General features: G+C 30.3%; 1 pseudogene; it reads left to right on the top strand.

Moving 5' to 3' along the window:
* The first annotated feature begins 7,487 nt into the window (after window positions 1–7,487).
* LOC146886939 (uncharacterized) lies at window positions 7,488–9,010 on the top strand (annotated as a pseudogene).
* The last annotated feature ends 3,224 nt before the right edge of the window (window positions 9,011–12,234 follow it).

Raw genomic sequence — 12,234 nt, 5'->3', positions numbered from 1 at the left:
AATATTTCTATTATTTTTTAAAATTTTATTTATTATATATTACTCTCAATTTAAGTATTTAATAGCACAAACCTTTTGGTTTACTTGGTAATATAAAAAAAAATCATTTACTTACTATTATTAGTTTTTGTTTCATTTGAAGAACTGTTTTGTTTTGCTAAAACAATTTTTGTTATTTCTCAACCATTGAGTTTATATATATGCTGATATTTGAAAAGTTTTCTTAGATCTCTAAGATATTTTTCAACTTATCATACCCTTAATTATACATTTGTTTTTCTTTGTGCGATTTTTTTCAATAGTCTCTCACATTGTTTGTAAACATTTGTTAATTTTTTAATATTTTTATTTGTTGTTTATTTTCATTATGTACAATATTGATATATTTTATCTAATTATTTTTTATTTTCTAACTCCTTATAAATCATACTGTAATTTTTTCACCATAATTGTATAAGTAACTTTTATTTACTACAATATAAAATATTTTTAAATTTTATCAATTAGGTTTCATTAATGTTTGTAAATTTAATAAATGTATTGATTCTCACAAATTTTTATTTGGTATTATAATCTAAAATGTAAACAATTATAATTTATTTTAAACTTTTATTACAATTATTATTTGTTCTTTGTATCATTTTGATCAAATGATGTATTATAACTTTTATCATTGTATAAAAAGGAGATTCATTAGAATTTGAAAGTTTGAAGTAAACAAACATTTAAAATATATTTTAATTTGAATATTTGTTTTCCTTTTATATGTTTTAAAAAATAGTTTTAAATTTTATCAACTATGTTTCATTAATATTTGCAAATTTAATAATTTTTTTGGTTCTCATGAAATTTTATTTGGTATTATAATCTAAAATATAAACAATTATAATTTATTTTAAAGTATTTGATATCAAAGAAACAACCATCCTTCTAATATTGAATATTTGATAATATTATATTTCCTTTACCATAATTTTTTATTATTTTATAAAAATTAATTAAAATTAATATTGAAGTAGTAAGAAAATGGGTATGGGTATGAGTACGAGATTATACCTGTGATCCGGTGGGGATGGGGATGAGACAAAAGTTTGATACTCGTTAGGTTTGGTTGTGGGGATGGGGATGAATATTTTTTACGGGATGAGTATGGGATAGCGAAACCCGTGTCTGCCCTGCCCCGTTGCCATCCCTAGGTACGAGAGAGCTACTAAAAGTACCATATCCGCCCCGTTGACATCCCTAGTCACAATATTGAACTAATCTTGTATTACTTTGTAAAATTTATCATTGGAATTTTTTTGCTTACTTCTAAGCCAATTATCTATCTATATTTTGTATAGATCTTATTTATCAATCTATGTATTTATTCAATTTATACATTTTTAAGTTTATCTATACATAGTTTTTAAGTTTATCTATACATAGTTTTTTTTTTAAGTTTATTCAATACATAGACACCATCACAAAACTACAAACTTTTTATACAAACAGCGTAGATATAATTCAACACTATGGGATAATTTTTGAAGTATTTCTCTTTCCTTTTCAAATTTTAGGATTAATAATGTGATACTCTTTCATTTTTACTTCAATAACCATTCCGATAATTCCACGAAAATTATACAATAATATTTGAATATATATATATATATATATATTATTCTTGTTTAATTTTATATGTATAGAATTTTAGAATATTACAAGATAATATATAATGTTTTATTTTTATTTAATTTTATATATATATAGAATCTTCGAAGATTACAAGATAATATATCATATTTTATTTTGTATAATTTTATATGTATAAATCTTTATAGATTAGAAGATAATATATCATGTTTTATTTTGTTTAATTTTATATGTATAGAAACTTAGAAGATTACGAAATAATATATCATGTTTTATTTTGTTTAATTTTATATGTATAGAAACTTAGAAGATTACGAAATAATATATCATGTTTTATTTTGTTTAATTCTATGTATAGAATCTTCGAAGATTCTATATATATAAAATTAATCAATATATTACGAAATAATATTTAATGTTTTTATTTTTGTACAGTTTTATATGTATGAAATCTTTGAAAATTACAAGATAATATATCATGTTTATTTTAGTTTAATTTTATATGTATAGAATCCTCAAAGATTACAAGATAATATATCATGTTTTATTTTGTTTAATTTTGAATGTATATAATATTGGATGATTATGAGATAATATATCATTTTTCACTTTTTTTAATTTTATGTATACAAAATCCTCGAAGATTACAAGATAATATATCAAGTTTTATTTTTTTTTTAAATTTTATATGTATAGAATATTCAAATATTACAAGATAATATATCATGTTTTATTTTATTTTTTTGTAATTTTTTTATATATAGAATCTTCGAAGATTACAAGATAATATATCATGTTTAGTTTTGTTTAAGTTTAAATGTATAGAATATGGGAAGATTACAAGATAATTTATCATGTTTTATTTTATTTAATTTTACGTATATAGAATCTTCGAAGATTACAAGATAATATATCATGTTTTATTTTTGTTTTATTTTATATGTATAGAATATTCAAAGATTACAAAATAATATATGTTTTATTTTTGTTGAATTTTATATGTATAGAATCTTCGAAGATTACAAGATAATATATAATGTTTTAGTTTATTTAATTTTGTATGTATAAAATCTTAGAAGATTACGAGATAATATATCATGTCTTATTCTATTTAATTTTACATGTATAGAATTTGCTAAGATTACAACACAATATATAATGTTTTATTTTTGTATAATTTTATATGTATAGAATCATGAAAGATTATAAGATAATATATCATGCGTTATTTTGTTTAATATTATATGTATAGAATCTTGAAAGATTATGAGATAATATATCTTGATAGGAGCGAACCACTTTGATAGAAACATTGACATAAGACACTTCAGACATTTAATGTTCAAAGTCACTTAGAAATATTCTCATATCACTACAAAAAAAAAATTATACAGCATAAGTCATTTTATGGAGGTTAAAAAGACCTCCACAAATAAAAATCATATGGGTTGATTATGATACATTTTATAAAAGCTGATAATAGAGGGGGTTTTTATTTTTTACGAGGTTTATGACCTTCGCAAATTGCAACACATTCACCTCTGAGTGAATGCATGTGTTCCCTCTTAAATCAGAAAAGAAATGAATTTTTCCCTTTCACTCAAAAACCTAAGTTTAGAGTGCCAATCGATTCCGCTCAGTGATTAAGCCATGTTGTAGCCTCCGTTGCAGCGATCTTCGTCGCGACAGCTTCGTCGTGCCGTCTTCTCCGCGCCATCTCCCTCGTGCCATCTTCATCGCGCTAGCTCCGTCGCGTCGTCTTCGTCGTGCCATCTCTGTCACACTGTCTTTGTCGCGCCATCTCTGTCGGCGTTGTCTTTGTCGCTTCATCTCGATCGCACTATCTTCGTTTTCCCGTCTCCGTCGTGCCATCTCCATCGTAGCCTTTGTGGTAGCCTTTTTCGTAGCGAATCAGTGACTCCGTGATTCAACTTTGTTACGCCCTCTCCGTCACTCTAGCCGTCCATCACATGTGGTTGTGATCCAGTGGCTTTTGTAGAGTTAAGGTACACCTGGAATTTTTTGTTACCTAGAGGTTCCTTATCGATATATCTTTGATGTTCCTGTTTAAGATTTTATGTTCATTGTGTGAGGTAGAAGTGTTGGATGTTATGTTTTGTTTTTTCTTTAACAGGCGATTTAGACATTGCTATCGAAAGGTGCTGCCTCTATGTCCTATTCGGTAGTTATTCACTTCTCTAGTAGATAAACATTAAGGTTAATTTTGCTCTGTGGGCTATTTTATGTGAATAAAATAAGAAGATAAAGTGAATTCAACTTCTTCAGTATGTTTACGTCAACTTCTGCATTTTAGTTTCATTTATCTTTGTTGGTGGAGCCTTATATATTAAGCATTCTAACTCATTAGTAACTCATTCACTGTAGAATGCATTTGAGTGTGCCATGTTGAGATTGATCAAAATCAAGGGTATTTCTATTCGATGGCATAAGCATAAGTGAACAATTCTGGCATGTTTGGATGAGTCTATAAACAAATTTAATCACAGAATCCAAAAAAAGAACAACATGTTTATGCAGGCATAAAACTTCTAGCTTCAAAGTTATTATTCAAGTTATTTAAAATGGTTGAACATGTTTGTGGCAAGACAAGCATATATCATACACAGTGTAAGTCTTCATTTCAACAACATCAAAATTGGGCTTTGAACCTGTTGGTTTGGTTAGAAGAGAGCAATCAATACTGTCTCTCCATTCAGATGGACACTAGCAAACATCACCTGCTTCAGCCAAGCATTCTGCATTATGGAAACAAAAACTCTCACCACAGGGTGCTCTAGAATGCTCACAATGTTCCCCACCAAATCCATTAGGACATTAGCATGATTATTTCTCTCCTTGAACAATTTCCTCACAACTTCCTCCATGCTCACACCAGAAAGAGTTTGTTCCATCACACATACTCATTTCTTCATCACAAAACTTACCCTTGGAGCCTCAACCCCCAGCATAATCTCATTCAGAAATTTGAACAAGCAATATTAAGACTATTAGCATTTATGATATGATAATTACGTTTTTAGCTATGATTGCATTGATTTACTAGTTATCCTTTGATATTTTATATAACTATACTTGGCTGGTAGGTCTTATTATTATATGCTTGATTTTAATCTTAATTCGTGTGTGGCATGACAACTTTTGTGGCACAAAACTCAAGTCTTTTTGTTTGCAGCATCTCTTGGTCGATGCTTTCTGAGAGTATCACTTATGGTCCATTAATGTGTTTCTTCACTTTGTTTTTACTTGCAGCCATCAATGGACTCATTACCTAATCTCAACTAGCATCATGGTTTTATTCTCTATCTCTTTATTCATTTGTCATTTGTCATATTTATGTGGCCTATATTATTAAAACTAGCATTAGTTTTATGGCCTACATAAAAGAACAACTACCATCTATGTCTTTATTCTTGTCTTTATTTTGCAGAAAATTTAACAATACCATAGAAGAACAACTACCATCTTCCCACAAGGTGGGAAGCCAGTAGGAGGTTCCTCGAATTTTACTTTAACTCAGATGCAAAAACTACAAGCCCATCGATATGTGCTTTTAAATTGTGCAATAGTCACACCATTTGTTGAGTGAGTAATCTACATTAAGTGTGTGATTTGTATTTAAACTAATTAAATTATATTAGTCATGTTGTTTAATTATATATGTCGTGAATTTAGACAACTAATAAAAAAAAGTTCAAGGGGAAGGCGACCTTCAACCACTGAAATCGAAACTAGAGTGTTTAATGAGTTTATTAATTGGTTTCAAAGGCGGGTGGGTTGTCAAATAGTACACTTTCTGTTATTTACTATGTTTTCTTTCAATTATGGCTAACATAACTTCTTTATTTAGATTATGAATCCAGAAGCAACAAATACAATGTCTAATGACTTAAAGTTTCTAGCACGAGGTCCATTGGAAAATGCTAACAGATTTACTGCGTACAACATCAATGAGTTTAAATTTCGAACATTGACTCGAGATGAGGGATTGAGAACACAACATAGTGGTGTGTTTTTAACATCTAACACAGCTTGTGTATCAAGCAGTGTTGATAGGAACTTAAGGCAAGCAGAATTATCCTATTATGGAAAGTTGGAGGATATCATTGAGCTTAATTATTATGGTCTATTCAAAGTTGTTCTTTTCAAGTGTTAGTGGGCAGATACTAACTTTGATAGACTAATTCATATTGGAGATCGTGAAGAACATGAACCTTATATTTTGGCATCTCAAGCACAAATGGTATATTATGTAGATGATGTGGTCAATAAATGATGGAGTATTGTTGTGCATTTAAAGTCAAGAGATTTGTATGAAATGGGAGAAATAGTAGAAAAGGTATATGAAAATTAGCCATACCAAGATCAAGAGCTAGAGAAATTTTATAGTAATGACAATGAATATGTGCAATTGGCTACAAACCATTTAGATGGTCATATCCCTGACTCAAATGTATGAGTTGAAAAAATAATTAGTAATAAATTTTTTCTTAAAGGTAATGATTTTTATATTCAAAGTTATTTTCAATGCATGTATACTTAATGATTTTTTAATGTTATTTTCTTAAGGTGATTATATGTTGCTTCCTCTTGTCAATTTCAGGTTAGGAAGGACATATATAAAGAATCTATAATGAAAAGTGTACTCTTTATTCTCTAGTTCTCTTTCTTCTCTAGTTCTCTTTCTTCTCTGGTTCTCTTCACAGGTTATAACTTATATACAGTTTCTAGAAAAGCATAACAAATCCTCATTATATATAGTTAGATAATATGTCATTATAGAATCTTTTTTAGAATTTTCTGCTTCATATTCTTAGTTGACTTTTCTCAATAATTAAGATATTAACCAATTTCTCCTTGTAGAGTTTATAAACCTCATCTCGTTAGAATAAACTAAAGTCTGCAACAGAGAGCATGTATTGAAGGCTCCACAAGTATTTTGTCTATCAGTTGTATTTCTAGAGCCTTACTTGTGATACTACAACATATAGAAAACCATTAAAAATATAAAAGTCACCAGAGATAAATATAAAAGTCAAAAGTTAATTATCTCAACCTGATGACATTAAGCAGTAACATTAATCAACAACCTAAAATACCAACTAAGTAATTGAATAATTGAATTTCTACAATAGGTAAAGAAGAGTATGGATTTTCCTAAACAAATATATATGTTCCTTTCTATCTAGTTCACAATTTTAGTTTAATTGAAGTCATTTTTAATTTATTTAGTCCATTATTTCCTTTCTTACATGAAAATATGCTTTTGCTGATATTTTTAGATGTAAAAGTATTTAAGGTGAAGCAACTTGTTAGGATGCTGATTTTTTTCCTATTATTAATTTGATTGATTACCATGCAAGATGCACCCAATTAACTAATTTTGAAATTATAACCAGAAGTTTGCTATAAACAACAAAATCTTATCCCACCAGTGTGAATTCCAAAATCTGCCATAAAGATGCAAGTTTTTGCACTCCTATAAATGGATTGTTGACAAAGTGTTGTGCTGACCCCTTTAGTTAGTTATATCTGTTGCTAATTTTGGACATTTATTATAAAGCTTGCACTAGTAAAATATGGTTTAAAATCCCAAGTCCACTTCCAACTTCTAATACATTGTGTTACTCGTAAAAATTGAGAGGGACAAAGCAAACAAAAGATTAAATATCCATCTGTTACTCGTAAATTTAGTTATGTCTATGGTATTGTGATGAGAATTCTCATGGATTTTAGAAGTTAAATTAGAATTGGTACAGTTCTCCTCATGCATTCTTTATATCTAGTTTTCACTGTTGTGATTCACTTTTGGTTTCTCATAAATATATGTAGCCATGCCAAAGGTGAAGCATTTCTGAAATCCACAGAAATCATCACTTCAGCCTCCAGCTAATTCTTTACCATCAACAAATCCTGCACCAACAAGTGAAACCTCATCACACACTTCAATGAGCACAACACCACCAATAGATTCGTCATTGCACACTGAGAACTCACAGCAACACGAAACATCTACAAAACATATTCGACATGAATCTTCATCATATTGGACTGTTCATGCAATAGGTATATGTCATATTTATTTTTACATGACCATAATTTTTAAAATTTTACTTATGGTTAAGTAAGTTGTTTTATGGTTAAAGACTTAGAAGGAGTTATCAAGAAAATTAAGGTGAAGGTTAGAGAAGTAAATAACTTCCCTCGTGGGGAATGCATCATTGTGGACTTTGATGAGTTAGGCATGGCAATTGGTGAAGGACAAGGGGTGCTTGCAGGATATTGTGGTACATTGGCAATTGATTGTAATTTGTTTCTAATTAATTTTGAAAGATGGTATGGGAAAACAGGCATGCCTAACACTTACTTCTTGGAATGCTTTAAGGAAATATTACAGGTATATCTTTATACATGTATGACCTTATATCTTTTGTAAATGTTACATTTACTCAAATGTGTATACACTAACTATGTATTCTTTTTTCAAAAGCCTCGAGTTTGTTTTAAGACTGGTGAAGCTAGTGCACAACGTTACTCTTGGTAGGAAGTGGGCTGTACGTAGGTAGAATTTATGGAATGAGTTCTACGATCCAACGAAAAGCAAAAATGAAATCATAAGTAATGTGCCAAATGGTATAGACAGAACTCAATGGGCTCATTTTGTTACTTATCGTCTAAAACCGGAAACATTGGTACAAGTTACATTATTTTGAATGGTGTGAATTGTTTGTGTAGATTTTTTTTATTGTTATGTGAACTTACAATTTTTTTGTTCATAAGAGATTTGTAAAAAAAATAGAGAAAATCGCAAAAAGTAAGAAATTCCTCATACTGGTGGTTCTAAACCTATGTCAAGAAGAAGACATGAGATGGTAATGATATTAGTTAACATGCCACTTTACTATTTTTTAATTTTTACTATTTAACTTAACTTCTCTTTTTATTTAGTTTTTGGAAACTGGATAGCTGCCTAGTCGGGGAAAGTTATACATTGATACTCATAAAAGAAAGGATGGATCATTTGTAAATGATGCGGCAAAGGCTATATCGATTAGTTGTACCATAATATGATATTTTCGTGCATTTTCCTTCAATATTTAGAGTTTTCACTACATATTGTTGTATGCCTATAGGAACAAATTGAACTGGGTTTGACTCAAAGCACTAATGATGAATCAGAGGTTTCCCCTAATGATGTTGTTGGTAGAGTGTAGGCCCAGAGTAGTATGGGAGGTTGTGATGCATGAGTTTAGGAGCAGCTCTTACTAACTCATTTAGAAATACAAGATTTCGACTTTCGGATTTAAGCATTGCTTCATCTAGTGCTGCCACATCATCAACATCTTTTGATCACTAGCAATATAAGTACACTAATTTAGAATCCCAAATTCAAACCACCTTGGGTGCACTAAAAGCCTACATGATAATGAAGGAAGGAAAAATCCCTAATGAATTAACTGCCTTCTTTGATCCTCAACCTTAAGTAAGTTATGTCCAGCCTTTGGAAATATGCATTTGGAAATGCTCAGCCTTTGGAAACTAATTATATTTGTACTTATTTGTGATGTGATTTTTGATACAAGAATTATACTGTATCGATGTGAGTTAATCATCGATACCAAATAATCATGATTTTTGTGCAGATCAATGATCTAGTAATAAACTATTTTAGTATATGCATGTTGATTTCATGATTTGAGGTTGACGTCCTTCTTGCAGCTAATATTTATCTTTTATAATTTCAGCAAACTAGTGATGCAAATGAGCCTGAGTCTTCTATGGGTACAAGAGGATCATCTGGTGGTAGCAACATTTAGGGTGTTGATGATGTTTTTTAGGATGAAACTATTGTCAAGTATAGTAGGAAATTCTAATTACAAACAAAATATTGTTTTTATGATATTTGAATAACACAAGAAAAATACAGTAATAAATCCACAAATTAAATAATACAAAAGAAACAGGTTAAAACCTTTACCGTATAATCCTCGAATTGAGAAGGGTATTAACTCCCACAAAAAAAATGAAAAATTGGAATTTTGGAATCAAATAGGTTTATGGAAATAAAGGAGGTTTTAAAGCTCCACAAAATAATAGTCATGAATAAGAGAGGTTATAACCCTCCATTAAAAAATTTCCACAATATAAACCTGGTACTAGGGGTGTTAGAAAACTTTGACAAATAACTTGTGGGGAACCTATCTATGGAGGTTTGAAAAACTCCTACAAATTATTTTGTGGAGGGTAAAAACCCCCGCTAAATGAAATTAAAACCTTCGCAATTTAACTTTTTTTTTTTTGTAATGTATGATTATGTTTGCAATTTCAATTCATGAAATGTCAACTAAATACTTTTTTTATGATTTATCCATCTATTTTTATATTTTTAGAAGTTAAATGAAACATAAAAGTTTTTCACCATCTTCTATTCGAGGTGAAAGCCACAATTCTAAAAGTTATTTTATTATTAACTATATCAATTATACATAGTTCATATTTTCTTGTCTAATGTGTGAATATATATAGTTATTCGATATCTTGTTGTAAGATTTCATGTTTCTACTATTGTAATGATCCATATTTGTTTTTTCTAATACTAAAGAGAAAAGTGGTTTTAATGTTGTAACAATCACATATGAGTTATTGGACAACAAGGGTAACATTTTGGAAGTTGAAAAGTTACACTAATGAATGTGTTGTTTTATTAAAAGAAAATTCTCAAAATCTTCTCTTCCAACTTTACTAATGCAACTGAATCAGGTTATTCTCATGAAAAAAAATGAGGTTGAAAAGTTTATTTGATGAAGGATTAACTTGTTCCTTTTTAAGATTATTGAATATGGTGTGAGTTGATTAAGAAAGCTAAGCGAAATCCCCACTGGACATTAAGATAGCAAGCTATATAGATGTGAAGGTTCCTTTTACAAAGCTCAAGAGAAGAAGATAATGGATTGATTCAAAATGAAAAGGAAATGGAAAGAACATAAACCATATAAAACCAAGAACAATTAAAGGAAGAAGAAAACATAAAATGGAAAGGAAAGAAATGGTAAAAATGTGAGAAGCACGCCACTACAAGGTTAGGCTAGAAGCCATGGCAACCTTGAAGATGAGTGGATGTGTGCCGCCACTTGCTATGCAAGATAAGGCTTACAAGTATTCACTCCCAAGGGAGGAAACTCTCACAAATGGTTGAGACACAAGAGTGTTTTTACTTCAAAATGTTCAACCCTTTTACATGTCTAGGAGCACCCCTTATATAGAAGAGTTTAGGGGCCTCTAAGCAAATAAAAGATACCTAAAGATGTCTCTACAAAAAGCTAACCCTAGCTTCTAGAAACTAGGTCAAATAAGATTACAAAAATGAGAGACAAAAGACCTAACTATGGTGTGTGCAAGGCTAATTTCGTTCTAGCACAAAAGGAGACAAAGAATGTGTCTCATATGTCTCCAAAAAGTGGCCAAAGTGTGCTAAAAACAAAGGAGACCAAAGGTACATAGGTACACTTGCTTCATGCCTTTTACTTTATGCTTTATGCCTTTGCTTTACTCTCTCCTCCACATCATTTATGCTCCCCAATCACCATGCGCCACCTAGCATTGCTTTCTTACTCCTAATTAACCTACAAAGCAAATAAACATAGATTAGCATGTTGGCTTAAGTCAAGTCAACTATAGTCAACAAGTCAAACCTAGTAAAAGGTCAACAAGTCAACTAAAATTGATTCAACTAAGTCAACTTAGGGAATCAAAAATAACAAACACAAATGAAAGGGATGGAGGATTAGTGAACTTCCTTTCTAAACATGCTTAGTCTTCTTAAGCATGTGCCTCCATCCTTGGTTGGGGTCAATCCTTCATCATCCTCCCCTCCTTGGAGAGAATTTGACCACAAATTCTTTAAGCCTTTGTAGATGGAGCTTGACTTGATTTGGGGAAGGATTTGTGCCTCCCTTTTATGAGCTCTTGTTCCATCCTTTCTAAGGGTATTACCCCTAACTTTGGTTAGGCCATCTTTATTTTCTAAACTATTCTTCCTCTCTTGCTTGTGTTTTGGGCCTTCCATTTTGGCTTGGGAAGAGAAGGAAGGGTGATGCACATCTTGGTTTGGAAGAATTTTTTTGTAGGCAAGTAATACCTTGGTGAAAGCTTGCCCCTTTTCTTTTTCTTCTTTATCTTTTCTTATTATATTTCTATCCTTATTAACTTCTTGAGGTGATAGAGGTAGTAAAGTTGTCTTTTTCCCATTTTTGAAGAAAATGTATTGGTTGGTATGGCCATCATGTAAAGTTTGTTTATCAAATTGCCATGGCCTACCTAGTAAGATATGTGTGACTTCCATGGGAACAACATCACATAGCACCTCATCTTTATAGCTTCCTATAGAGAAGTTAATTAGGACTTGTTTATTGACATCTATTTCTCCCTCTTTACTTATCCAAGCAAGCTTGTAGGGCTTAGCATGAGGAATGGTCTCTAAGCTAAGCTTTTCAACCAACCTTGTGCTAGCTACATTGGTACTACTTCCTCCATCAATAATTAGAGAGCAAACCCATTTGTTAATTTTGCATCTAGATTGAA

The sequence above is a fragment of the Vigna unguiculata genome, chromosome 4 (assembly GCF_037176805.1).
Source record: "Vigna unguiculata cultivar grain cowpea cultivar isolate G323 ecotype 2 chromosome 4, ASM3717680v1, whole genome shotgun sequence".
NCBI lineage: Eukaryota > Viridiplantae > Streptophyta > Magnoliopsida > Fabales > Fabaceae > Vigna > Vigna unguiculata.
This window is presented reverse-complemented; position numbering and strand designations above follow the sequence as displayed.